General features: G+C 42.0%; 39 non-coding genes across 39 annotated transcripts; all 39 read right to left on the bottom strand.

Moving 5' to 3' along the window:
- Positions 1-55: 55 nt before the first annotated feature.
- On the bottom strand, positions 56-174 carry LOC141303157 (5S ribosomal RNA). Its single transcript, XR_012343141.1, has one exon. It is a non-coding gene; the product is annotated as a 5S ribosomal RNA (ribosomal RNA).
- A 752-nt stretch (positions 175-926) lies between these two features.
- On the bottom strand, positions 927-1,045 carry LOC141303023 (5S ribosomal RNA). Its single transcript, XR_012343008.1, has one exon. It is a non-coding gene; the product is annotated as a 5S ribosomal RNA (ribosomal RNA).
- An 84-nt stretch (positions 1,046-1,129) lies between these two features.
- Positions 1,130-1,248, bottom strand: LOC141303326 (5S ribosomal RNA). The gene has a single exon (XR_012343307.1). It is a non-coding gene; the product is annotated as a 5S ribosomal RNA (ribosomal RNA).
- A 753-nt stretch (positions 1,249-2,001) lies between these two features.
- On the bottom strand, positions 2,002-2,120 carry LOC141303022 (5S ribosomal RNA). The gene has a single exon (XR_012343007.1). It is a non-coding gene; the product is annotated as a 5S ribosomal RNA (ribosomal RNA).
- An 84-nt stretch (positions 2,121-2,204) lies between these two features.
- LOC141303501 (5S ribosomal RNA) lies at positions 2,205-2,323 on the bottom strand. Its single transcript, XR_012343482.1, has one exon. It is a non-coding gene; the product is annotated as a 5S ribosomal RNA (ribosomal RNA).
- Positions 2,324-3,075: 752 nt separating this feature from the next.
- LOC141303517 (5S ribosomal RNA) lies at positions 3,076-3,194 on the bottom strand. Its single transcript, XR_012343497.1, has one exon. It is a non-coding gene; the product is annotated as a 5S ribosomal RNA (ribosomal RNA).
- Positions 3,195-3,947: 753 nt separating this feature from the next.
- On the bottom strand, positions 3,948-4,066 carry LOC141303021 (5S ribosomal RNA). Its single transcript, XR_012343006.1, has one exon. It is a non-coding gene; the product is annotated as a 5S ribosomal RNA (ribosomal RNA).
- An 84-nt stretch (positions 4,067-4,150) lies between these two features.
- On the bottom strand, positions 4,151-4,269 carry LOC141303020 (5S ribosomal RNA). The gene has a single exon (XR_012343005.1). It is a non-coding gene; the product is annotated as a 5S ribosomal RNA (ribosomal RNA).
- A 753-nt stretch (positions 4,270-5,022) lies between these two features.
- LOC141303019 (5S ribosomal RNA) lies at positions 5,023-5,141 on the bottom strand. Its single transcript, XR_012343003.1, has one exon. It is a non-coding gene; the product is annotated as a 5S ribosomal RNA (ribosomal RNA).
- Positions 5,142-5,225: 84 nt separating this feature from the next.
- LOC141303288 (5S ribosomal RNA) lies at positions 5,226-5,344 on the bottom strand. Its single transcript, XR_012343270.1, has one exon. It is a non-coding gene; the product is annotated as a 5S ribosomal RNA (ribosomal RNA).
- A 753-nt stretch (positions 5,345-6,097) lies between these two features.
- Positions 6,098-6,216, bottom strand: LOC141303516 (5S ribosomal RNA). Its single transcript, XR_012343496.1, has one exon. It is a non-coding gene; the product is annotated as a 5S ribosomal RNA (ribosomal RNA).
- A 753-nt stretch (positions 6,217-6,969) lies between these two features.
- On the bottom strand, positions 6,970-7,088 carry LOC141303018 (5S ribosomal RNA). The gene has a single exon (XR_012343002.1). It is a non-coding gene; the product is annotated as a 5S ribosomal RNA (ribosomal RNA).
- Positions 7,089-7,172: 84 nt separating this feature from the next.
- LOC141303597 (5S ribosomal RNA) lies at positions 7,173-7,291 on the bottom strand. Its single transcript, XR_012343577.1, has one exon. It is a non-coding gene; the product is annotated as a 5S ribosomal RNA (ribosomal RNA).
- Positions 7,292-8,043: 752 nt separating this feature from the next.
- Positions 8,044-8,162, bottom strand: LOC141303017 (5S ribosomal RNA). The gene has a single exon (XR_012343001.1). It is a non-coding gene; the product is annotated as a 5S ribosomal RNA (ribosomal RNA).
- An 84-nt stretch (positions 8,163-8,246) lies between these two features.
- LOC141303287 (5S ribosomal RNA) lies at positions 8,247-8,365 on the bottom strand. The gene has a single exon (XR_012343269.1). It is a non-coding gene; the product is annotated as a 5S ribosomal RNA (ribosomal RNA).
- A 753-nt stretch (positions 8,366-9,118) lies between these two features.
- LOC141303016 (5S ribosomal RNA) lies at positions 9,119-9,237 on the bottom strand. The gene has a single exon (XR_012343000.1). It is a non-coding gene; the product is annotated as a 5S ribosomal RNA (ribosomal RNA).
- An 84-nt stretch (positions 9,238-9,321) lies between these two features.
- Positions 9,322-9,440, bottom strand: LOC141303015 (5S ribosomal RNA). The gene has a single exon (XR_012342999.1). It is a non-coding gene; the product is annotated as a 5S ribosomal RNA (ribosomal RNA).
- A 753-nt stretch (positions 9,441-10,193) lies between these two features.
- On the bottom strand, positions 10,194-10,312 carry LOC141303012 (5S ribosomal RNA). The gene has a single exon (XR_012342997.1). It is a non-coding gene; the product is annotated as a 5S ribosomal RNA (ribosomal RNA).
- Positions 10,313-10,396: 84 nt separating this feature from the next.
- LOC141303011 (5S ribosomal RNA) lies at positions 10,397-10,515 on the bottom strand. The gene has a single exon (XR_012342996.1). It is a non-coding gene; the product is annotated as a 5S ribosomal RNA (ribosomal RNA).
- A 753-nt stretch (positions 10,516-11,268) lies between these two features.
- On the bottom strand, positions 11,269-11,387 carry LOC141303010 (5S ribosomal RNA). Its single transcript, XR_012342995.1, has one exon. It is a non-coding gene; the product is annotated as a 5S ribosomal RNA (ribosomal RNA).
- Positions 11,388-11,471: 84 nt separating this feature from the next.
- LOC141303351 (5S ribosomal RNA) lies at positions 11,472-11,590 on the bottom strand. Its single transcript, XR_012343332.1, has one exon. It is a non-coding gene; the product is annotated as a 5S ribosomal RNA (ribosomal RNA).
- An 84-nt stretch (positions 11,591-11,674) lies between these two features.
- On the bottom strand, positions 11,675-11,793 carry LOC141303009 (5S ribosomal RNA). The gene has a single exon (XR_012342994.1). It is a non-coding gene; the product is annotated as a 5S ribosomal RNA (ribosomal RNA).
- Positions 11,794-12,546: 753 nt separating this feature from the next.
- On the bottom strand, positions 12,547-12,665 carry LOC141303008 (5S ribosomal RNA). The gene has a single exon (XR_012342992.1). It is a non-coding gene; the product is annotated as a 5S ribosomal RNA (ribosomal RNA).
- An 84-nt stretch (positions 12,666-12,749) lies between these two features.
- On the bottom strand, positions 12,750-12,868 carry LOC141303596 (5S ribosomal RNA). The gene has a single exon (XR_012343575.1). It is a non-coding gene; the product is annotated as a 5S ribosomal RNA (ribosomal RNA).
- A 752-nt stretch (positions 12,869-13,620) lies between these two features.
- LOC141303007 (5S ribosomal RNA) lies at positions 13,621-13,739 on the bottom strand. Its single transcript, XR_012342991.1, has one exon. It is a non-coding gene; the product is annotated as a 5S ribosomal RNA (ribosomal RNA).
- Positions 13,740-13,823: 84 nt separating this feature from the next.
- Positions 13,824-13,942, bottom strand: LOC141303286 (5S ribosomal RNA). The gene has a single exon (XR_012343267.1). It is a non-coding gene; the product is annotated as a 5S ribosomal RNA (ribosomal RNA).
- Positions 13,943-14,695: 753 nt separating this feature from the next.
- Positions 14,696-14,814, bottom strand: LOC141303006 (5S ribosomal RNA). The gene has a single exon (XR_012342990.1). It is a non-coding gene; the product is annotated as a 5S ribosomal RNA (ribosomal RNA).
- An 84-nt stretch (positions 14,815-14,898) lies between these two features.
- On the bottom strand, positions 14,899-15,017 carry LOC141303005 (5S ribosomal RNA). The gene has a single exon (XR_012342989.1). It is a non-coding gene; the product is annotated as a 5S ribosomal RNA (ribosomal RNA).
- A 753-nt stretch (positions 15,018-15,770) lies between these two features.
- Positions 15,771-15,889, bottom strand: LOC141303004 (5S ribosomal RNA). Its single transcript, XR_012342988.1, has one exon. It is a non-coding gene; the product is annotated as a 5S ribosomal RNA (ribosomal RNA).
- An 84-nt stretch (positions 15,890-15,973) lies between these two features.
- Positions 15,974-16,092, bottom strand: LOC141303002 (5S ribosomal RNA). The gene has a single exon (XR_012342987.1). It is a non-coding gene; the product is annotated as a 5S ribosomal RNA (ribosomal RNA).
- Positions 16,093-16,845: 753 nt separating this feature from the next.
- Positions 16,846-16,964, bottom strand: LOC141303000 (5S ribosomal RNA). The gene has a single exon (XR_012342985.1). It is a non-coding gene; the product is annotated as a 5S ribosomal RNA (ribosomal RNA).
- Positions 16,965-17,048: 84 nt separating this feature from the next.
- LOC141303350 (5S ribosomal RNA) lies at positions 17,049-17,167 on the bottom strand. The gene has a single exon (XR_012343331.1). It is a non-coding gene; the product is annotated as a 5S ribosomal RNA (ribosomal RNA).
- Positions 17,168-17,251: 84 nt separating this feature from the next.
- Positions 17,252-17,370, bottom strand: LOC141302999 (5S ribosomal RNA). Its single transcript, XR_012342984.1, has one exon. It is a non-coding gene; the product is annotated as a 5S ribosomal RNA (ribosomal RNA).
- Positions 17,371-18,123: 753 nt separating this feature from the next.
- On the bottom strand, positions 18,124-18,242 carry LOC141302998 (5S ribosomal RNA). The gene has a single exon (XR_012342983.1). It is a non-coding gene; the product is annotated as a 5S ribosomal RNA (ribosomal RNA).
- Positions 18,243-18,995: 753 nt separating this feature from the next.
- On the bottom strand, positions 18,996-19,114 carry LOC141302997 (5S ribosomal RNA). The gene has a single exon (XR_012342981.1). It is a non-coding gene; the product is annotated as a 5S ribosomal RNA (ribosomal RNA).
- Positions 19,115-19,867: 753 nt separating this feature from the next.
- On the bottom strand, positions 19,868-19,986 carry LOC141302996 (5S ribosomal RNA). The gene has a single exon (XR_012342980.1). It is a non-coding gene; the product is annotated as a 5S ribosomal RNA (ribosomal RNA).
- An 84-nt stretch (positions 19,987-20,070) lies between these two features.
- On the bottom strand, positions 20,071-20,189 carry LOC141303156 (5S ribosomal RNA). The gene has a single exon (XR_012343140.1). It is a non-coding gene; the product is annotated as a 5S ribosomal RNA (ribosomal RNA).
- A 752-nt stretch (positions 20,190-20,941) lies between these two features.
- On the bottom strand, positions 20,942-21,060 carry LOC141302995 (5S ribosomal RNA). The gene has a single exon (XR_012342979.1). It is a non-coding gene; the product is annotated as a 5S ribosomal RNA (ribosomal RNA).
- An 84-nt stretch (positions 21,061-21,144) lies between these two features.
- LOC141303284 (5S ribosomal RNA) lies at positions 21,145-21,263 on the bottom strand. Its single transcript, XR_012343265.1, has one exon. It is a non-coding gene; the product is annotated as a 5S ribosomal RNA (ribosomal RNA).
- Between the last annotated feature and the right edge of the window lie 100 nt (positions 21,264-21,363).

The following is a 21,363-nucleotide window of genomic DNA, read 5'->3' as shown; positions in this document are numbered from 1 at the left end:
AAGATCAGCCTCCGTAAAAGCCAGCATATTATATAAATAGTGAAGAAAAGGCAAAAGCTTACAGCACCTGGTATTCCCAGGCGGTCTCCCAGCCAAGTACTAAGCAGGCCCGACGCTGCTTAGCTTCCGAGATCAGACGAGATCGGGCGCTCTCAGCGCGGTATGGCCGTAAGCGAGGGCTGCTCCAAAAAGTGGGCTATTTAAAGATCAGCCTCCGTAAAAGCCAGCATATTATATAAATAGTGAAGAAAAGGCAAAAGCTTACAGCACCTGGTATTCCCAGGCGGTCTCCCATCCAAGTGTAACAATCGGCCTTATCAGCCGAGTTACAAGACTAAAATGGGGTCAGATTTAACTGTGAGAGATGACTAGTGGTTAAAAGAATGAGACATAAAAGAAGATTGGTTTAAATAGATTTGATTTATTTACAAGGTTCACATAAAAGACTTTAAAACAACACGATAAAACGAGGTAAACGCTGTTAAAAGAATACAGTTCATTTGTCCATACCCTAAAAACAGTCCAAGAATCCCAGTGTGTTGATAAGTCCAATGTGAGTGTCCACCGGTGTATATACAATCCACAGAAAGTGTAATCCAAAGTTTGCAGGTGGTGAATGGAAAGGTGAGCTCTAAAATTAGCAACTCCTCAATCCAACAGTTTGGTGACTGTCCTTTGTTTGTCATGCTGCTCTCTTATACAGTTGTACTTCCTGCTTCCTGTCATGTGTCTAGTCACATGGCAGGCCAACCATCCATTTTTAAAGACACACACTCACTTAAAATGTTAAGAGTAATAAAATGGCCTAAAAAACATGTAAAACACTTAAAACTCTATAATACATTTAAATGATTGTAATAAATAGAGCGGTAAAACACGTCTTTCTAAAAGCCAGCATATTATATAAATAGTGAAGAAAAGGCAAAAGCTTACAGCACCTGGTATTCCCAGGCGGTCTCCCATCCAAGTACTAAGCAGGCCCGACGCTGCTTAGCTTCCGAGATCAGACGAGATCGGGCGCTCTCAGCGCGGTATGGCCGTAAGCGAGGGCTGCTCCAAAAAGTGGGCTATTTAAAGATCAGCCTCCGTAAAAGCCAGCATATTATATAAATAGTGAAGAAAAGGCAAAAGCTTACAGTACCTGGTATTCCCAGGCGGTCTCCCATCCAAGTACTAAGCAGGCCCGACGCTGCTTAGCTTCCGAGATCAGACGAGATCGGGCGCTCTCAGCGCGGTATGGCCGTAAGCGAGGGCTGCTCCAAAAAGTGGGCTATTTAAAGATCAGCCTCCGTAAAAGCCAGCATATTATATAAATAGTGAAGAAAAGGCAAAAGCTTACAGCACCTGGTATTCCCAGGCGGTCTCCCATCCAAGTGTAACAATCGGCCTTATCAGCCGAGTTACAAGACTAAAATGGGGTCAGATTTAACTGTGAGAGATGACTAGTGGTTAAAAGAATGAGACATAAAAGAAGATTGGTTTAAATAGATTTGGTTTATTTACAAGGTTCACATAAAAGACTTTAAAACAACACGATAAAACGAGGTAAACGCTGTTAAAAGAATACAGTTCATTTGTCCATACCCTAAAAACAGTCCAAGAATCCCAGTGTGTTGATAAGTCCAATGTGAGTGTCCACCGGTGTATATACAATCCACAGAAAGTGTAATCCAAAGTTTGCAGGTGGTGAATGGAAAGGTGAGCTCTAAAATTAGCAACTCCTCAATCCAACAGTTTGGTGACTGTCCTTTGTTTGTCATGCTGCTCTCTTATACAGTTGTACTTCCTGCTTCCTGTCATGTGTCTAGTCACATGGCAGGCCAACCATCCATTTTTTAAAGACACACACTCACTTAAAATGTTAAGAGTAATAAAATGGCCTAAAAAACATGTAAAACACTTAAAACTCTATAATACATTTAAATGATTGTAATAAATAGAGCGGTAAAACACGTCTTTCTAAAAGCCAGCATATTATATAAATAGTGAAGAAAAGGCAAAAGCTTACAGCACCTGGTATTCCCAGGCGGTCTCCCATCCAAGTACTAAGCAGGCCCGACGCTGCTTAGCTTCCGAGATCAGACGAGATCGGGCGCTCTCAGCGCGGTATGGCCGTAAGCAAGGGCTGCTCCAAAAAGTGGGCTATTTAAAGATCAGCCTCCGTAAAAGCCAGCATATTATATAAATAGTGAAGAAAAGGCAAAAGCTTACAGCACCTGGTATTCCCAGGCGGTCTCCCATCCAAGTACTAAGCAGGCCCGACGCTGCTTAGCTTCCGAGATCAGACGAGATCGGGCGCTCTCAGCGCGGTATGTCCGTAAGCGAGGGCTGCTCCAAAAAGTGGGCTATTTAAAGATCAGCCTCCGTAAAAGCCAGCATATTATATAAATAGTGAAGAAAAGGCAAAAGCTTACAGCACCTGGTATTCCCAGGCGGTCTCCCATCCAAGTGTAACAATCGGCCTTATCAGCCGAGTTACAAGACTAAAATGGGGTCAGATTTAACTGTGAGAGATGACTAGTGGTTAAAAGAATGAGACATAAAAGAAGATTGGTTTAAATAGATTTGGTTTATTTACAAGGTTCACATAAAAGACTTTAAAACAACACGATAAAACGAGGTAAACGCTGTTAAAAGAATACAGTTCATTTGTCCATACCCTAAAAACAGTCCAAGAATCCCAGTGTGTTGATAAGTCCAATGTGAGTGTCCACCGGTGTATATACAATCCACAGAAAGTGTAATCCAAAGTTTGCAGGTGGTGAATGGAAAGGTGAGCTCTAAAATTAGCAACTCCTCAATCCAACAGTTTGGTGACTGTCCTTTGTTTGTCATGCTGCTCTCTTATACAGTTGTACTTCCTGCTTCCTGTCATGTGTCTAGTCACATGGCAGGCCAACCATCCATTTTTAAAGACACACACTCACTTAAAATGTTAAGAGTAATAAAATGGCCTAAAAAACATGTAAAACACTTAAAACTCTATAATACATTTAAATGATTGTAATAAATAGAGCGGTAAAACACGTCTTTCTAAAAGCCAGCATATTATATAAATAGTGAAGAAAAGGCAAAAGCTTACAGCAACTGGTATTCCCAGGCGGTCTCCCATCCAAGTACTAAGCAGGCCCGACGCTGCTTAGCTTCCGAGATCAGACGAGATCGGGCGCTCTCAGCGCGGTATGGCCGTAAGCGAGGGCTGCTCCAAAAAGTGGGCTATTTAAAGATCAGCCTCCGTAAAAGCCAGCATATTATATAAATAGTGAAGAAAAGGCAAAAGCTTACAGCACCTGGTATTCCCAGGCGGTCTCCCATCCAAGTGTAACAATCGGCCTTATCAGCCGAGTTACAAGACTAAAATGGGATCAGATTTAACTGTGAGAGATGACTAGTGGTTAAAAGAATGAGACATAAAAGAAGATTGGTTTAAATAGATTTGGTTTATTTACAAGGTTCACATAAAAGACTTTAAAACAACACGATAAAACGAGGTAAACGCTGTTAAAAGAATACAGTTCATTTGTCCATACCCTAAAAACAGTCCAAGAATCCCAGTGTGTTGATAAGTCCAATGTGAGTGTCCACCGGTGTATATACAATCCACAGAAAGTGTAATCCAAAGTTTGCAGGTGGTGAATGGAAAGGTGAGCTCTAAAATTAGCAACTCCTCAATCCAACAGTTTGGTGACTGTCCTTTGTTTGTCATGCTGCTCTCTTATACAGTTGTACTTCCTGCTTCCTGTCATGTGTCTAGTCACATGGCAGGCCAACCATCCATTTTTTAAAGACACACACTCACTTAAAATGTTAAGAGTAATAAAATGGCCTAAAAAACATGTAAAACACTTAAAACTCTATAATACATTTAAATGATTGTAATAAATAGAGCGGTAAAACACGTCTTTCTAAAAGCCAGCATATTATATAAATAGTGAAGAAAAGGCAAAAGCTTACAGCACCTGGTATTCCCAGGCGGTCTCCCATCCAAGTACTAAGCAGGCCCGACGCTGCTTAGCTTCCGAGATCAGACGAGATCGGGCGCTCTCAGCGCGGTATGGCCGTAAGCGAGGGTTGCTCCAAAAAGTGGGCTATTTAAAGATCAGCCTCCGTAAAAGCCAGCATATTATATAAATAGTGAAGAAAAGGCAAAAGCTTACAGCACCTGGTATTCCCAGGCGGTCTCCCATCCAAGTACTAAGCAGGCCCGACGCTGCTTAGCTTCCGAGATCAGACGAGATCGGGCGCTCTCAGCGCGGTATGGCCGTAAGCGAGGGCTGCTCCAAAAAGTGGGCTATTTAAAGATCAGCCTCCGTAAAAGCCAGCATATTATATAAATAGTGAAGAAAAGGCAAAAGCTTACAGCACCTGGTATTCCCAGGCGGTCTCCCATCCAAGTGTAACAATCGGCCTTATCAGCCGAGTTACAAGACTAAAATGGGGTCAGATTTAACTGTGAGAGATGACTAGTGGTTAAAAGAATGAGACATAAAAGAAGATTGGTTTAAATAGATTTGGTTTATTTACAAGGTTCACATAAAAGACTTTAAAACAACACGATAAAACGAGGTAAACGCTGTTAAAAGCATACAGTTCATTTGTCCATACCCTAAAAACAGTCCAAGAATCCCAGTGTGTTGATAAGTCCAATGTGAGTGTCCACCGGTGTATATACAATCCACAGAAAGTGTAATCCAAAGTTTGCAGGTGGTGAATGGAAAGGTGAGCTCTAAAATTAGCAACTCCTCAATCCAACAGTTTGGTGACTGTCCTTTGTTTGTCATGCTGCTCTCTTATACAGTTGTACTTCCTGCTTCCTGTCATGTGTCTAGTCACATGGCAGGCCAACCATCCATTTTTTAAAGACACACACTCACTTAAAATGTTAAGAGTAATAAAATGGCCTAAAAAACATGTAAAACACTTAAAACTCTATAATACATTTAAATGATTGTAATAAATAGAGCGGTAAAACACGTCTTTCTAAAAGCCAGCATATTATATAAATAGTGAAGAAAAGGCAAAAGCTTACAGCACCTGGTATTCCCAGGCGGTCTCCCATCCAAGTACTAAGCAGGCCCGACGCTGCTTAGCTTCCGAGATCAGACGAGATCGGGCGCTCTCAGCGCGGTATGGCCGTAAGCGAGGGCTGCTCCAAAAAGTGGGCTATTTAAAGATCAGCCTCCGTAAAAGCCAGCATATTATATAAATAGTGAAGAAAAGGCAAAAGCTTACAGCACCTGGTATTCCCAGGCGGTCTCCCATCCAAGTACTAAGCAGGTCCGACGCTGCTTAGCTTCCGAGATCAGACGAGATCGGGCGCTCTCAGCGCGGTATGGCCGTAAGCGAGGGCTGCTCCAAAAAGTGGGCTATTTAAAGATCAGCCTCCGTAAAAGCCAGCATATTATATAAATAGTGAAGAAAAGGCAAAAGCTTACAGCACCTGGTATTCCCAGGCGGTCTCCCATCCAAGTGTAACAATCGGCCTTATCAGCCGAGTTACAAGACTAAAATGGGGTCAGATTTAACTGTGAGAGATGACTAGTGGTTAAAAGAATGAGACATAAAAGAAGATTGGTTTAAATAGATTTGGTTTATTTACAAGGTTCACATAAAAGACTTTAAAACAACACGATAAAACGAGGTAAACGCTGTTAAAAGAATACAGTTCATTTGTACATACCCTAAAAACAGTCCAAGAATCCCAGTGTGTTGATAAGTCCAATGTGAGTGTCCACCGGTGTATATACAATCCACAGAAAGTGTAATCCAAAGTTTGCAGGTGGTGAATGGAAAGGTGAGCTCTAAAATTAGCAACTCCTCAATCCAACAGTTTGGTGACTGTCCTTTGTTTGTCATGCTGCTCTCTTATACAGTTGTACTTCCTGCTTCCTGTCATGTGTCTAGTCACATGGCAGGCCAACCATCCATTTTTTAAAGACACACACTCACTTAAAATGTTAAGAGTAATAAAATGGCCTAAAAAACATGTAAAACACTTAAAACTCTATAATACATTTAAATGATTGTAATAAATAGAGCGGTAAAACACGTCTTTCTAAAAGCCAGCATATTATATAAATAGTGAAGAAAAGGCAAAAGCTTACAGCAACTGGTATTCCCAGGCGGTCTCCCATCCAAGTACTAAGCAGGCCCGACGCTGCTTAGCTTCCGAGATCAGACGAGATCGGGCGCTCTCAGCGCGGTATGGCCGTAAGCGAGGGCTGCTCCAAAAAGTGGGCTATTTAAAGATCAGCCTCCGTAAAAGCCAGCATATTATATAAATAGTGAAGAAAAGGCAAAAGCTTACAGCACCTGGTATTCCCAGGCGGTCTCCCATCCAAGTGTAACAATCGGCCTTATCAGCCGAGTTACAAGACTAAAATGGGATCAGATTTAACTGTGAGAGATGACTAGTGGTTAAAAGAATGAGACATAAAAGAAGATTGGTTTAAATAGATTTGGTTTATTTACAAGGTTCACATAAAAGACTTTAAAACAACACGATAAAACGAGGTAAACGCTGTTAAAAGAATACAGTTCATTTGTCCATACCCTAAAAACAGTCCAAGAATCCCAGTGTGTTGATAAGTCCAATGTGAGTGTCCACCGGTGTATATACAATCCACAGAAAGTGTAATCCAAAGTTTGCAGGTGGTGAATGGAAAGGTGAGCTCTAAAATTAGCAACTCCTCAATCCAACAGTTTGGTGACTGTCCTTTGTTTGTCATGCTGCTCTCTTATACAGTTGTACTTCCTGCTTCCTGTCATGTGTCTAGTCACATGGCAGGCCAACCATCCATTTTTTAAAGACACACACTCACTTAAAATGTTAAGAGTAATAAAATGGCCTAAAAAACATGTAAAACACTTAAAACTCTATAATACATTTAAATGATTGTAATAAATAGAGCGGTAAAACACGTCTTTCTAAAAGCCAGCATATTATATAAATAGTGAAGAAAAGGCAAAAGCTTACAGCACCTGGTATTCCCAGGCGGTCTCCCATCCAAGTACTAAGCAGGCCCGACGCTGCTTAGCTTCCGAGATCAGACGAGATCGGGCGCTCTCAGCGCGGTATGGCCGTAAGCGAGGGCTGCTCCAAAAAGTGGGCTATTTAAAGATCAGCCTCCGTAAAAGCCAGCATATTATATAAATAGTGAAGAAAAGGCAAAAGCTTACAGCACCTGGTATTCCCAGGCGGTCTCCCAGCCAAGTACTAAGCAGGCCAGACGCTGCTTAGCTTCCGAGATCAGACGAGATCGGGCGCTCTCAGCGCGGTATGGCCGTAAGCGAGGGCTGCTCCAAAAAGTGGGCTATTTAAAGATCAGCCTCCGTAAAAGCCAGCATATTATATAAATAGTGAAGAAAAGGCAAAAGCTTACAGCACCTGGTATTCCCAGGCGGTCTCCCATCCAAGTGTAACAATCGGCCTTATCAGCCGAGTTACAAGACTAAAATGGGGTCAGATTTAACTGTGAGAGATGACTAGTGGTTAAAAGAATGAGACATAAAAGAAGATTGGTTTAAATAGATTTGGTTTATTTACAAGGTTCACATAAAAGACTTTAAAACAACACGATAAAACGAGGTAAACGCTGTTAAAAGAATACAGTTCATTTGTCCATACCCTAAAAACAGTCCAAGAATCCCAGTGTGTTGATAAGTCCAATGTGAGTGTCCACCGGTGTATATACAATCCACAGAAAGTGTAATCCAAAGTTTGCAGGTGGTGAATGGAAAGGTGAGCTCTAAAATTAGCAACTCCTCAATCCAACAGTTTGGTGACTGTCCTTTGTTTGTCATGCTGCTCTCTTATACAGTTGTACTTCCTGCTTCCTGTCATGTGTCTAGTCACATGGCAGGCCAACCATCCATTTTTAAAGACACACACTCACTTAAAATGTTAAGAGTAATAAAATGGCCTAAAAAACATGTAAAACACTTAAAACTCTATAATACATTTAAATGATTGTAATAAATAGAGCGGTAAAACACGTCTTTCTAAAAGCCAGCATATTATATAAATAGTGAAGAAAAGGCAAAAGCTTACAGCACCTGGTATTCCCAGGCGGTCTCCCATCCAAGTACTAAGCAGGCCCGACGCTGCTTAGCTTCCGAGATCAGACGAGATCGGGCGCTCTCAGCGCGGTATGGCCGTAAGCGAGGGCTGCTCCAAAAAGTGGGCTATTTAAAGATCAGCCTCCGTAAAAGCCAGCATATTATATAAATAGTGAAGAAAAGGCAAAAGCTTACAGCACCTGGTATTCCCAGGCGGTCTCCCATCCAAGTACTAAGCAGGTCCGACGCTGCTTAGCTTCCGAGATCAGACGAGATCGGGCGCTCTCAGCGCGGTATGGCCGTAAGCGAGGGCTGCTCCAAAAAGTGGGCTATTTAAAGATCAGCCTCCGTAAAAGCCAGCATATTATATAAATAGTGAAGAAAAGGCAAAAGCTTACAGCACCTGGTATTCCCAGGCGGTCTCCCATCCAAGTGTAACAATCGGCCTTATCAGCCGAGTTACAAGACTAAAATGGGGTCAGATTTAACTGTGAGAGATGACTAGTGGTTAAAAGAATGAGACATAAAAGAAGATTGGTTTAAATAGATTTGGTTTATTTACAAGGTTCACATAAAAGACTTTAAAACAACACGATAAAACGAGGTAAACGCTGTTAAAAGAATACAGTTCATTTGTCCATACCCTAAAAACAGTCCAAGAATCCCAGTGTGTTGATAAGTCCAATGTGAGTGTCCACCGGTGTATATACAATCCACAGAAAGTGTAATCCAAAGTTTGCAGGTGGTGAATGGAAAGGTGAGCTCTAAAATTAGCAACTCCTCAATCCAACAGTTTGGTGACTGTCCTTTGTTTGTCATGCTGCTCTCTTATACAGTTGTACTTCCTGCTTCCTGTCATGTGTCTAGTCACATGGCAGGCCAACCATCCATTTTTTAAAGACACACACTCACTTAAAATGTTAAGAGTAATAAAATGGCCTAAAAAACATGTAAAACACTTAAAACTCTATAATACATTTAAATGATTGTAATAAATAGAGCGGTAAAACACGTCTTTCTAAAAGCCAGCATATTATATAAATAGTGAAGAAAAGGCAAAAGCTTACAGCACCTGGTATTCCCAGGCGGTCTCCCATCCAAGTACTAAGCAGGCCCGACGCTGCTTAGCTTCCGAGATCAGACGAGATCGGGCGCTCTCAGCGCGGTATGGCCGTAAGCGAGGGCTGCTCCAAAAAGTGGGCTATTTAAAGATCAGCCTCCGTAAAAGCCAGCATATTATATAAATAGTGGAGAAAAGGAAAAAGCTTACAGCACCTGGTATTCCCAGGCGGTCTCCCATCCAAGTACTAAGCAGGCCCGACGCTGCTTAGCTTCCGAGATCAGACGAGATCGGGCGCTCTCAGCGCGGTATGGCCGTAAGCGAGGGCTGCTCCAAAAAGTGGGCTATTTAAAGATCAGCCTCCGTAAAAGCCAGCATATTATATAAATAGTGAAGAAAAGGCAAAAGCTTACAGCACCTGGTATTCCCAGGCGGTCTCCCATCCAAGTGTAACAATCGGCCTTATCAGCCGAGTTACAAGACTAAAATGGGGTCAGATTTAACTGTGAGAGATGACTAGTGGTTAAAAGAATGAGACATAAAAGAAGATTGGTTTAAATAGATTTGGTTTATTTACAAGGTTCACATAAAAGACTTTAAAACAACACGATAAAACGAGGTAAACGCTGTTAAAAGAATACAATTCATTTGTCCATACCCTAAAAACAGTCCAAGAATCCCAGTGTGTTGATAAGTCCAATGTGAGTGTCCACCGGTGTATATACAATCCACAGAAAGTGTAATCCAAAGTTTGCAGGTGGTGAATGGAAAGGTGAGCTCTAAAATTAGCAACTCCTCAATCCAACAGTTTGGTGACTGTCCTTTGTTTGTCATGCTGCTCTCTTATACAGTTGTACTTCCTGCTTCCTGTCATGTGTCTAGTCACATGGCAGGCCAACCATCCATTTTTTAAAGACACACACTCACTTAAAATGTTAAGAGTAATAAAATGGCCTAAAAAACATGTAAAACACTTAAAACTCTATAATACATTTAAATGATTGTAATAAATAGAGCGGTAAAACACGTCTTTCTAAAAGCCAGCATATTATATAAATAGTGAAGAAAAGGCAAAAGCTTACAGCACCTGGTATTCCCAGGCGGTCTCCCATCCAAGTACTAAGCAGGCCCGACGCTGCTTAGCTTCCGAGATCAGACGAGATCGGGCGCTCTCAGCGCGGTATGGCCGTAAGCGAGGGATGCTCCAAAAAGTGGGCTATTTAAAGATCAGCCTCCGTAAAAGCCAGCATATTATATAAATAGTGAAGAAAAGGCAAAAGCTTACAGCACCTGGTATTCCCAGGCGGTCTCCCATCCAAGTACTAAGCAGGCCCGACGCTGCTTAGCTTCCGAGATCAGACGAGATCGGGCGCTCTCAGCGCGGTATGGCCGTAAGCGAGGGCTGCTCCAAAAAGTGGGCTATTTAAAGATCAGCCTCCGTAAAAGCCAGCATATTATATAAATAGTGAAGAAAAGGCAAAAGCTTACAGCACCTGGTAATCCCAGGCGGTCTCCCATCCAAGTGTAACAATCGGCCTTATCAGCCGAGTTACAAGACTAAAATGGGGTCAGATTTAACTGTGAGAGATGACTAGTGGTTAAAAGAATGAGACATAAAAGAAGATTGGTTTAAATAGATTTGGTTTATTTACAAGGTTCACATAAAAGACTTTAAAACAACACGATAAAACGAGGTAAACGCTGTTAAAAGAATACAGTTCATTTGTCCATACCCTAAAAACAGTCCAAGAATCCCAGTGTGTTGATAAGTCCAATGTGAGTGTCCACCGGTGTATATACAATCCACAGAAAGTGTAATCCAAAGTTTGCAGGTGGTGAATGGAAAGGTGAGCTCTAAAATTAGCAACTCCTCAATCCAACAGTTTGGTGACTGTCCTTTGTTTGTCATGCTGCTCTCTTATACAGTTGTACTTCCTGCTTCCTGTCATGTGTCTAGTCACATGGCAGGCCAACCATCCATTTTTTAAAGACACACACTCACTTAAAATGTTAAGAGTAATAAAATGGCCTAAAAAACATGTAAAACACTTAAAACTCTATAATACATTTAAATGATTGTAATAAATAGAGCGGTAAAACACGTCTTTCTAAAAGCCAGCATATTATATAAATAGTGAAGAAAAGGCAAAAGCTTACAGCACCTGGTATTCCCAGGCGGTCTCCCATCCAAGTACTAAGCAGGCCCGACGCTGCTTAGCTTCCGAGATCAGACGAGATCGGGCGCTCTCAGCGCGGTATGGCCGTAAGCGAGGGCTGCTCCAAAAAGTGGGCTATTTAAAAATCAGCCTCCGTAAAAGCCAGCATATTATATAAATAGTGAAGAAAAGGCAAAAGCTTACAGCACCTGGTATTCCCAGGCGGTCTACCATCCAAGTACTAAGCAGGCCCGACGCTGCTTAGCTTCCGAGATCAGACGAGATCGGGCGCTCTCAGCGCGGTATGGCCGTAAGCGAGGGCTGCTCCAAAAAGTGGGCTATTTAAAGATCAGCCTCCGTAAAAGCCAGCATATTATATAAATAGTGAAGAAAAGGCAAAAGCTTACAGCACCTGGTATTCCCAGGCGGTCTCCCATCCAAGTACTAAGCAGGCCCGACGCTGCTTAGCTTCCGAGATCAGACGAGATCGGGCGCTCTCAGCGCGGTATGGCCGTAAGCGAGGGCTGCTCCAAAAAGTGGGCTATTTAAAGATCAGCCTCCGTAAAAGCCAGCATATTATATAAATAGTGAAGAAAAGGCAAAAGCTTACAGCACCTGGTATTCCCAGGCGGTCTCCCATCCAAGTGTAACAATCGGCCTTATCAGCCGAGTTACAAGACTAAAATGGGATCAGATTTAACTGTGAGAGATGACTAGTGGTTAAAAGAATGAGACATAAAAGAAGATTGGTTTAAATAGATTTGGTTTATTTACAAGGTTCACATAAAAGACTTTAAAACAACACGATAAAACGAGGTAAACGCTGTTAAAAGAATACAGTTCATTTGTCCATACCCTAAAAACAGTCCAAGAATCCCAGTGTGTTGATAAGTCCAATGTGAGTGTCCACCGGTGTATATACAATCCACAGAAAGTGTAATCCAAAGTTTGCAGGTGGTGAATGGAAAGGTGAGCTCTAAAATTAGCAACTCCTCAATCCAACAGTTTGGTGACTGTCCTTTGTTTGTCATGCTGCTCTCTTATACAGTTGTACTTCCTGCTTCCTGTCATGTGTCTAGTCACATGGCAGGCCAACCATCCATTTTTTAAAGACACACACTCACTTAAAATGTTAAGAGTAATAAAATGGCCTAAAAAACATGTAAAACACTTAAAACTCTATAATACATTTAAATGATTGTAATAAATAGAGCGGTAAAACACGTCTTTCTAAAAGCCAGCATATTATATAAATAGTGAAGAAAAGGCAAAAGCTTACAGCACCTGGTATTCCCAGGCGGTCTCCCATCCAAGTACTAAGCAGGCCCGACGCTGCTTAGCTTCCGAGATCAGACGAGATCGGGCGCTCTCAGCGCGGTATGGCCGTAAGCGAGGGCTGCTCCAAAAAGTGGGCTATTTAAAGATCAGCCTCCGTAAAAGCCAGCATATTATATAAATAGTGAAGAAAAGGCAAAAGCTTACAGCACCTGGTATTCCCAGGCGGTCTCCCAGCCAAGTACTAAGCAGGCCAGACGCTGCTTAGCTTCCGAGATCAGACGAGATCGGGCGCTCTCAGCGCGGTATGGCCGTAAGCGAGGGCTGCTCCAAAAAGTGGGCTATTTAAAGATCAGCCTCCGTAAAAGCCAGCATATTATATAAATAGTGAAGAAAAGGCAAAAGCTTACAGCACCTGGTATTCCCAGGCGGTCTCCCATCCAAGTGTAACAATCGGCCTTATCAGCCGAGTTACAAGACTAAAATGGGGTCAGATTTAACTGTGAGAGATGACTAGTGGTTAAAAGAATGAGACATAAAAGAAGATTGGTTTAAATAGATTTGGTTTATTTACAAGGTTCACATAAAAGACTTTAAAACAACACGATAAAACGAGGTAAACGCTGTTAAAAGAATACAGTTCATTTGTCCATACCCTAAAAACAGTCCAAGAATCCCAGTGTGTTGATAAGTCCAATGTGAGTGTCCACCGGTGTATATACAATCCACAGAAAGTGTAATCCAAAGTTTGCAGGTGGTGAATGGAAAGGTGAGCTCTAAAATTAGCAACTCCTCAATCCAACAGTTTGGTGACTGTCCTTTGTTTGTCATGCTGCTCTCTTATACAGTTGTACTTCCTGCTTCCTGTCATGTGTCTAGTCACATGGCAGGCCAACCATCCATTTTTAAAGACACACACTCACTTAAAATGTTAAGAGTAATAAAATGGCCTAAAAAACATGTAAAACACTTAAAACTCTATAATACATTTAAATGATTGTAATAAATAGAGCGGTAAAACACGTCTTTCTAAAAGCCAGCATATTATATAAATAGTGAAGAAAAGGCAAAAGCTTACAGCACCTGGTATTCCCAGGCGGTCTCCCATCCAAGTACTAAGCAGGCCCGACGCTGCTTAGCTTCCGAGATCAGACGAGATCGGGCGCTCTCAGCGCGGTATGGCCGTAAGCGAGGGCTGCTCCAAAAAGTGGGCTATTTAAAGATCAGCCTCCGTAAAAGCCAGCATATTATATAAATAGTGAAGAAAAGGCAAAAGCTTACAGCACCTGGTATTCCCAGGCGGTCTCCCATCCAAGTACTAAGCAGGTCCGACGCTGCTTAGCTTCCGAGATCAGACGAGATCGGGCGCTCTCAGCGCGGTATGGCCGTAAGCGAGGGCTGCTCCAAAAAGTGGGCTATTTAAAGATCAGCCTCCGTAAAAGCCAGCATATTATATAAATAGTGAAGAAAAGGCAAAAGCTTACAGCACCTGGTATTCCCAGGCGGTCTCCCATCCAAGTGTAACAATCGGCCTTATCAGCCGAGTTACAAGACTAAAATGGGGTCAGATTTAACTGTGAGAGATGACTAGTGGTTAAAAGAATGAGACATAAAAGAAGATTGGTTTAAATAGATTTGGTTTATTTACAAGGTTCACATAAAAGACTTTAAAACAACACGATAAAACGAGGTAAACGCTGTTAAAAGAATACAGTTCATTTGTCCATACCCTAAAAACAGTCCAAGAATCCCAGTGTGTTGATAAGTCCAATGTGAGTGTCCACCGGTGTATATACAATCCACAGAAAGTGTAATCCAAAGTTTGCAGGTGGTGAATGGAAAGGTGAGCTCTAAAATTAGCAACTCCTCAATCCAACAGTTTGGTGACTGTCCTTTGTTTGTCATGCTGCTCTCTTATACAGTTGTACTTCCTGCTTCCTGTCATGTGTCTAGTCACATGGCAGGCCAACCATCCATTTTTTAAAGACACACACTCACTTAAAATGTTAAGAGTAATAAAATGGCCTAAAAAACATGTAAAACACTTAAAACTCTATAATACATTTAAATGATTGTAATAAATAGAGCGGTAAAACACGTCTTTCTAAAAGCCAGCATATTATATAAATAGTGAAGAAAAGGCAAAAGCTTACAGCACCTGGTATTCCCAGGCGGTCTCCCATCCAAGTACTAAGCAGGCCCGACGCTGCTTAGCTTCCGAGATCAGACGAGATCGGGCGCTCTCAGCGCGGTATGGCCGTAAGCGAGGGCTGCTCCAAAAAGTGGGCTATTTAAAGATCAGCCTCCGTAAAAGCCAGCATATTATATAAATAGTGGAGAAAAGGAAAAAGCTTACAGCACCTGGTATTCCCAGGCGGTCTCCCATCCAAGTACTAAGCAGGCCCGACGCTGCTTAGCTTCCGAGATCAGACGAGATCGGGCGCTCTCAGCGCGGTATGGCCGTAAGCGAGGGCTGCTCCAAAAAGTGGGCTATTTAAAGATCAGCCTCCGTAAAAGCCAGCATATTATATAAATAGTGAAGAAAAGGCAAAAGCTTACAGCACCTGGTATTCCCAGGCGGTCTCCCATCCAAGTGTAACAATCGGCCTTATCAGCCGAGTTACAAGACTAAAATGGGGTCAGATTTAACTGTGAGAGATGACTAGTGGTTAAAAGAATGAGACATAAAAGAAGATTGGTTTAAATAGATTTGGTTTATTTACAAGGTTCACATAAAAGACTTTAAAACAACACGATAAAACGAGGTAAACGCTGTTAAAAGAATACAATTCATTTGTCCATACCCTAAAAACAGTCCAAGAATCCCAGTGTGTTGATAAGTCCAATGTGAGTGTCCACCGGTGTATATACAATCCACAGAAAGTGTAATCCAAAGTTTGCAGGTGGTGAATGGAAAGGTGAGCTCTAAAATTAGCAACTCCTCAATCCAACAGTTTGGTGACTGTCCTTTGTTTGTCATGCTGCTCTCTTATACAGTTGTACTTCCTGCTTCCTGTCATGTGTCTAGTCACATGGCAGGCCAACCATCCATTTTTTAAAGACACACACTCACTTAAAATGTTAAGAGTAATAAAATGGCCTAAAAAACATGTAAAACACTTAAAACTCTATAATACATTTAAATGATTGTAATAAATAGAGCGGTAAAACACGTCTTTCTAAAAGCCAGCATATTATATAAATAGTGAAGAAAAGGCAAAAGCTTACAGCACCTGGTATTCCCAGGCGGTCTCCCATCCAAGTACTAAGCAGGCCCGACGCTGCTTAGCTTCCGAGATCAGACGAGATCGGGCGCTCTCAGCGCGGTATGGCCGTAAGCGAGGGATGCTCCAAAAAGTGGGCTATTTAAAGATCAGCCTCCGTAAAAGCCAGCATATTATATAAATAGTGAAGAAAAGGCAAAAGCTTACAGCACCTGGTATTCCCAGGCGGTCTCCCATCCAAGTACTAAGCAGGCCCGACGCTGCTTAGCTTCCGAGATCAGACGAGATCGGGCGCTCTCAGCGCGGTATGGCCGTAAGCGAGGGCTGCTCCAAAAAGTGGGCTATTTAAAGATCAGCCTCCGTAAAAGCCAGCATATTATATAAATAGTGAAGAAAAGGCAAAAGCTTACAGCACCTGGTAATCCCAGGCGGTCTCCCATCCAAGTGTAACAATCGGCCTTATCAGCCGAGTTACAAGACTAAAATGGGGTCAGATTTAACTGTGAGAGATGACTAGTGGTTAAAAGAATGAGACATAAAAGAAGATTGGTTTAAATAGATTTGGTTTATTTACAAGGTTCACATAAAAGACTTTAAAACAACACGATAAAACGAGGTAAACGCTGTTAAAAGAATACAGTTCATTTGTCCATACCCTAAAAACAGTCCAAGAATCCCAGTGTGTTGATAAGTCCAATGTGAGTGTCCACCGGTGTATATACAATCCACAGAAAGTGTAATCCAAAGTTTGCAGGTGGTGAATGGAAAGGTGAGCTCTAAAATTAGCAACTCCTCAATCCAACAGTTTGGTGACTGTCCTTTGTTTGTCATGCTGCTCTCTTATACAGTTGTACTTCCTGCTTCCTGTCATGTGTCTAGTCACATGGCAGGCCAACCATCCATTTTTTAAAGACACACACTCACTTAAAATGTTAAGAGTAATAAAATGGCCTAAAAAACATGTAAAACACTTAAAACTCTATAATACATTTAAATGATTGTAATAAATAGAGCGGTAAAACACGTCTTTCTAAAAGCCAGCATATTATATAAATAGTGAAGAAAAGGCAAAAGCTTACAGCACCTGGTATTCCCAGGCGGTCTCCCATCCAAGTACTAAGCAGGCCCGACGCTGCTTAGCTTCCGAGATCAGACGAGATCGGGCGCTCTCAGCGCGGTATGGCCGTAAGCGAGGGCTGCTCCAAAAAGTGGGCTATTTAAAAATCAGCCTCCGTAAAAGCCAGCATATTATATAAATAGTGAAGAAAAGGCAAAAGCTTACAGCACCTGGTATTCCCAGGCGGTCTACCATCCAAGTACTAAGCAGGCCCGACGCTGCTTAGCTTCCGAGATCAGACGAGATCGGGCGCTCTCAGCGCGGTATGGCCGTAAGCGAGGGCTGCTCCAAAAAGTGGGCTATTTAAAGATCAGCCTCCGTAAAAGCCAGCATATTATATAAATAGTGAAGAAAAGGCAAAAGCTTACAGCACCTGGTATTCCCAGGCGGTCTCCCATCCAAGTACTAAGCAGGCCCGACGCTGCTTAGCTTCCGAGATCAGACGAGATCGGGCGCTCTCAGCGCGGTATGGCCGTAAGCGAGGGCTGCTCCAAAAAGTGGGCTATTTAAAGATCAGCCTCCGTAAAAGCCAGCATATTATATAAATAGTGAAGAAAAGGCAAAAGCTTACAGCACCTGGTATTCCCAGGCGGTCTCCCATCCAAGTGTAACAATCGGCCTTATCAGCCGAGTTACAAGACTAAAATGGGATCAGATTTAACTGTGAGAGATGACTAGTGGTTAAAAGAATGAGACATAAAAGAAGATTGGTTTAAATAGATTTGGTTTATTTACAAGGTTCACATAAAAGACTTTAAAACAACACGATAAAACGAGGTAAACGCTGTTAAAAGAATACAGTTCATTTGTCCATACCCTAAAAACAGTCCAAGAATCCCAGTGTGTTGATAAGTCCAATGTGAGTGTCCACCGGTGTATATACAATCCACAGAAAGTGTAATCCAAAGTTTGCAGGTGGTGAATGGAAAGGTGAGCTCTAAAATTAGCAACTCCTCAATCCAACAGTTTGGTGACTGTCCTTTGTTTGTCATGCTGCTCTCTTATACAGTTGTACTTCCTGCTTCCTGTCATGTGTCTAGTCACATGGCAGGCCAACCATCCATTTTTTAAAGACACACACTCACTTAAAATGTTAAGAGTAATAAAATGGCCTAAAAAACATGTAAAACACTTAAAACTCTATAATACATTTAAATGATTGTAATAAATAGAGCGGTAAAACACGTCTTTCTAAAAGCCAGCATATTATATAAATAGTGAAGAAAAGGCAAAAGCTTACAGCACCTGGTATTCCCAGGCGGTCTCCCATCCAAGTACTAAGCAGGCCCGACGCTGCTTAGCTTCCGAGATCAGACGAGATCGGGCGCTCTCAGCGCGGTATGGCCGTAAGCGAGGGCTGCTCCAAAAAGTGGGCTATTTAAAGATCAGCCTCCGTAAAAGCCAGCATATTATATAAATAGTGAAGAAAAGGCAAAAGCTTACAGCACCTGGTATTCCCAGGCGGTCTCCCATCCAAGTGTAACAATCGGCCTTATCAGCCGAGTTACAAGACTAAAATGGGATCAGATTTAACTGTGAGAGATGACTAGTGGTTAAAAGAATGAGACATAAAAGAAGATTGGTTTAAATAGATTTGGTTTATTTACAAGGTTCACATAAAAGACTTTAAAACAACACGATAAAACGAGGTAAACGCTGTTAAAAGAATACAGTTCATTTGTCCATACCCTAAAAACAGTCCAAGAATCCCAGTGTGTTGATAAGTCCAATGTGAGTGTCCACCGGTGTATATACAATCCACAGAAAGTGTAATCCAAAGTTTGCAGGTGGTGAATGGAAAGGTGAGCTCTAAAATTAGCAACTCCTCAATCCAACAGTTTGGTGACTGTCCTTTGTTTGTCATGCTGCTCTCTTATACAGTTGTACTTCCTGCTTCCTGCCATGTGTCTAGTCACATGGCAGGCCAACCATCCATTTTTTAAAGACACACACTCACTTAAAATGTTAAGAGTAAAAAAATGGCCTAAAAAACATGTAAAACACTTAAAACTCTATAATACATTTAAATGATTGTAATAAATAGAGCGGTAAAACACGTCTTTCTAAAAGCCAGCATATTATATAAATAGTGAAGAAAAGGCAAAAGCTTACAGCACCTGGTATTCCCAGGCGGTCTCCCATCCAAGTACTAAGCAGGCCCGACGCTGCTTAGCTTCCGAGATCAGACGAGATCGGGCGCTCTCAGCGCGGTATGGCCGTAAGCGAGGGCTGCTCCAAAAAGTGGGCTATTTAAAGATCAGCCTCCGTAAAAGCCAGCATATTATATAAATAGTGAAGAAAAGGCAAAAGCTTACAGCACCTGGTATTCCCAGGCGGTCTCCCATCCAAGTGTAACAATCGGCCTTATCAGCCGAGTTACAAGACTAAAATGGGATCAGATTTAACTGTGAGAGATGACTAGTGGTTAAAAGAATGAGACATAAAAGAAGATTGGTTTAAATAGATTTGGTTTATTTACAAGGTTCACATAAAAGACTTTAAAACAACACGATAAAACGAGGTAAACGCTGTTAAAAGAATACAGTTCATTTGTCCATACCCTAAAAACAGTCCAAGAATCCCAGTGTGTTGATAAGTCCAATATGAGTGTCCACCGGTGTATATACAATCCACAGAAAGTGTAATCCAAAGTTTGCAGGTGGTGAATGGAAAGGTGAGCTCTAAAATTAGCAACTCCTCAATCCAACAGTTTGGTGACTGTCCTTTGTTTGTCATGCTGCTCTCTTATACAGTTGTACTTCCTGCTTCCTGTCATGTGTCTAGTCACATGGCAGGCCAACCATCCATTTTTTAAAGACACACACTCACTTAAAATGTTAAGAGTAATAAAATGGCCTAAAAAACATGTAAAACACTTAAAACTCTATAATACATTTAAATGATTGTAATAAATAGAGCGGTAAAACACGTCTTTCTAAAAGCCAGCATATTATATAAATAGTGAAGAAAAGGCAAAAGCTTACAGCACCTGGTATTCCCAGGCGGTCTCCCATCCAAGTACTAAGCAGGCCCGACGCTGCTTAGCTTCCGAGATCAGACGAGATCGGGCGCTCTCAGCGCGGTATGGCCGTAAGCGAGGGCTGCTCCAAAAAGTGGGCTATTTAAAGATCAGCCTCCGTAAAAGCCAGCATATTATATAAATAGTGAAGAAAAGGCAAAAGCTTACAGCACCTGGTATTCCCAGGCGGTCTCCCAGCCAAGTACTAAGCAGGCCCGACGCTGCTTAGCTTCCGAGATCAGACGAGATCGGGCGCTCTCAGCGCGGTATGGCCGTAAGCGAGGGCTGCTCCAAAAAGTGGGCTATTTAAAGATCAGCCTCCGTAAAAGCCAGCATATTATATAAATAGTGAAGAAAAGGCAAAAGCTTACAGCACCTGGTATTCCCAGGCGGTCTCCCATCCAAGTGTAACAATCGGCCTTATCAGCCGAGTTACAAGACTAAAATGGGGTCAGATTTAACTGTGAGAGATGACTAGTGGTTAAAAGAATGAGACATAAAAGAAGATTGGTTTAAATAGATTTGATTTATTTACAAGGTTCACATAAAAGACTTTAAAACAACACGATAAAACGAGGTAAACGCTGTTAAAAGAATACAGTTCATTTGTCCATACCCTAAAAACAGTCCAAGAATCCCAGTGTGTTGATAAGTCCAATGTGAGTGTCCACCGGTGTATATACAATCCACAGAAAGTGTAATCCAAAGTTTGCAGGTGGTGAATGGAAAGGTGAGCTCTAAAATTAGCAACTCCTCAATCCAACAGTTTGGTGACTGTCCTTTGTTTGTCATGCTGCTCTCTTATACAGTTGTACTTCCTGCTTCCTGTCATGTGTCTAGTCACATGGCAGGCCAACCATCCATTTTTAAAGACACACACTCACTTAAAATGTTAAGAGTAATAAAATGGCCTAAAAAACATGTAAAACACTTAAAACTCTATAATACATTTAAATGATTGTAATAAATAGAGCGGTAAAACACGTCTTTCTAAAAGCCAGCATATTATATAAATAGTGAAGAAAAGGCAAAAGCTTACAGCACCTGGTATTCCCAGGCGGTCTCCCATCCAAGTACTAAGCAGGCCCGACGCTGCTTAGCTTCCGAGATCAGACGAGATCGGGCGCTCTCAGCGCGGTATGGCCGTAAGCGAGGGCTGCTCCAAAAAGTGGGCTATTTAAAGATCAGCCTCCGTAAAAGCCAGCATATTATATAAATAGTGAAGAAAAGGCAAAAGCTTACAGCACCTGGTATTCCCAGGCGGTCTCCCATCCAAGTACTAAGCAGGTCCGACGCTGCTTAGCTTCCGAGATCAGACGAGATCGGGCGCTCTCAGCGCGGTATGGCCGTAAGCGAGGGCTGCTCCAAAAAGTGGGCTATTTAAAGATCAGCCTCCGTAAAAGCCAGCATATTATATAAATAGTGAAGAAAAGGCAAAAGCTTACAGCACCTGG

Source organism: Garra rufa, unplaced genomic scaffold (assembly GCF_049309525.1).
Source record: "Garra rufa unplaced genomic scaffold, GarRuf1.0 hap1_unplaced_001, whole genome shotgun sequence".
NCBI classification, from domain to species: domain Eukaryota; kingdom Metazoa; phylum Chordata; class Actinopteri; order Cypriniformes; family Cyprinidae; genus Garra; species Garra rufa.
The sequence above is the reverse complement of the archived record's forward strand: the minus strand, read 5'-3'. Positions and strand labels throughout refer to the sequence as shown.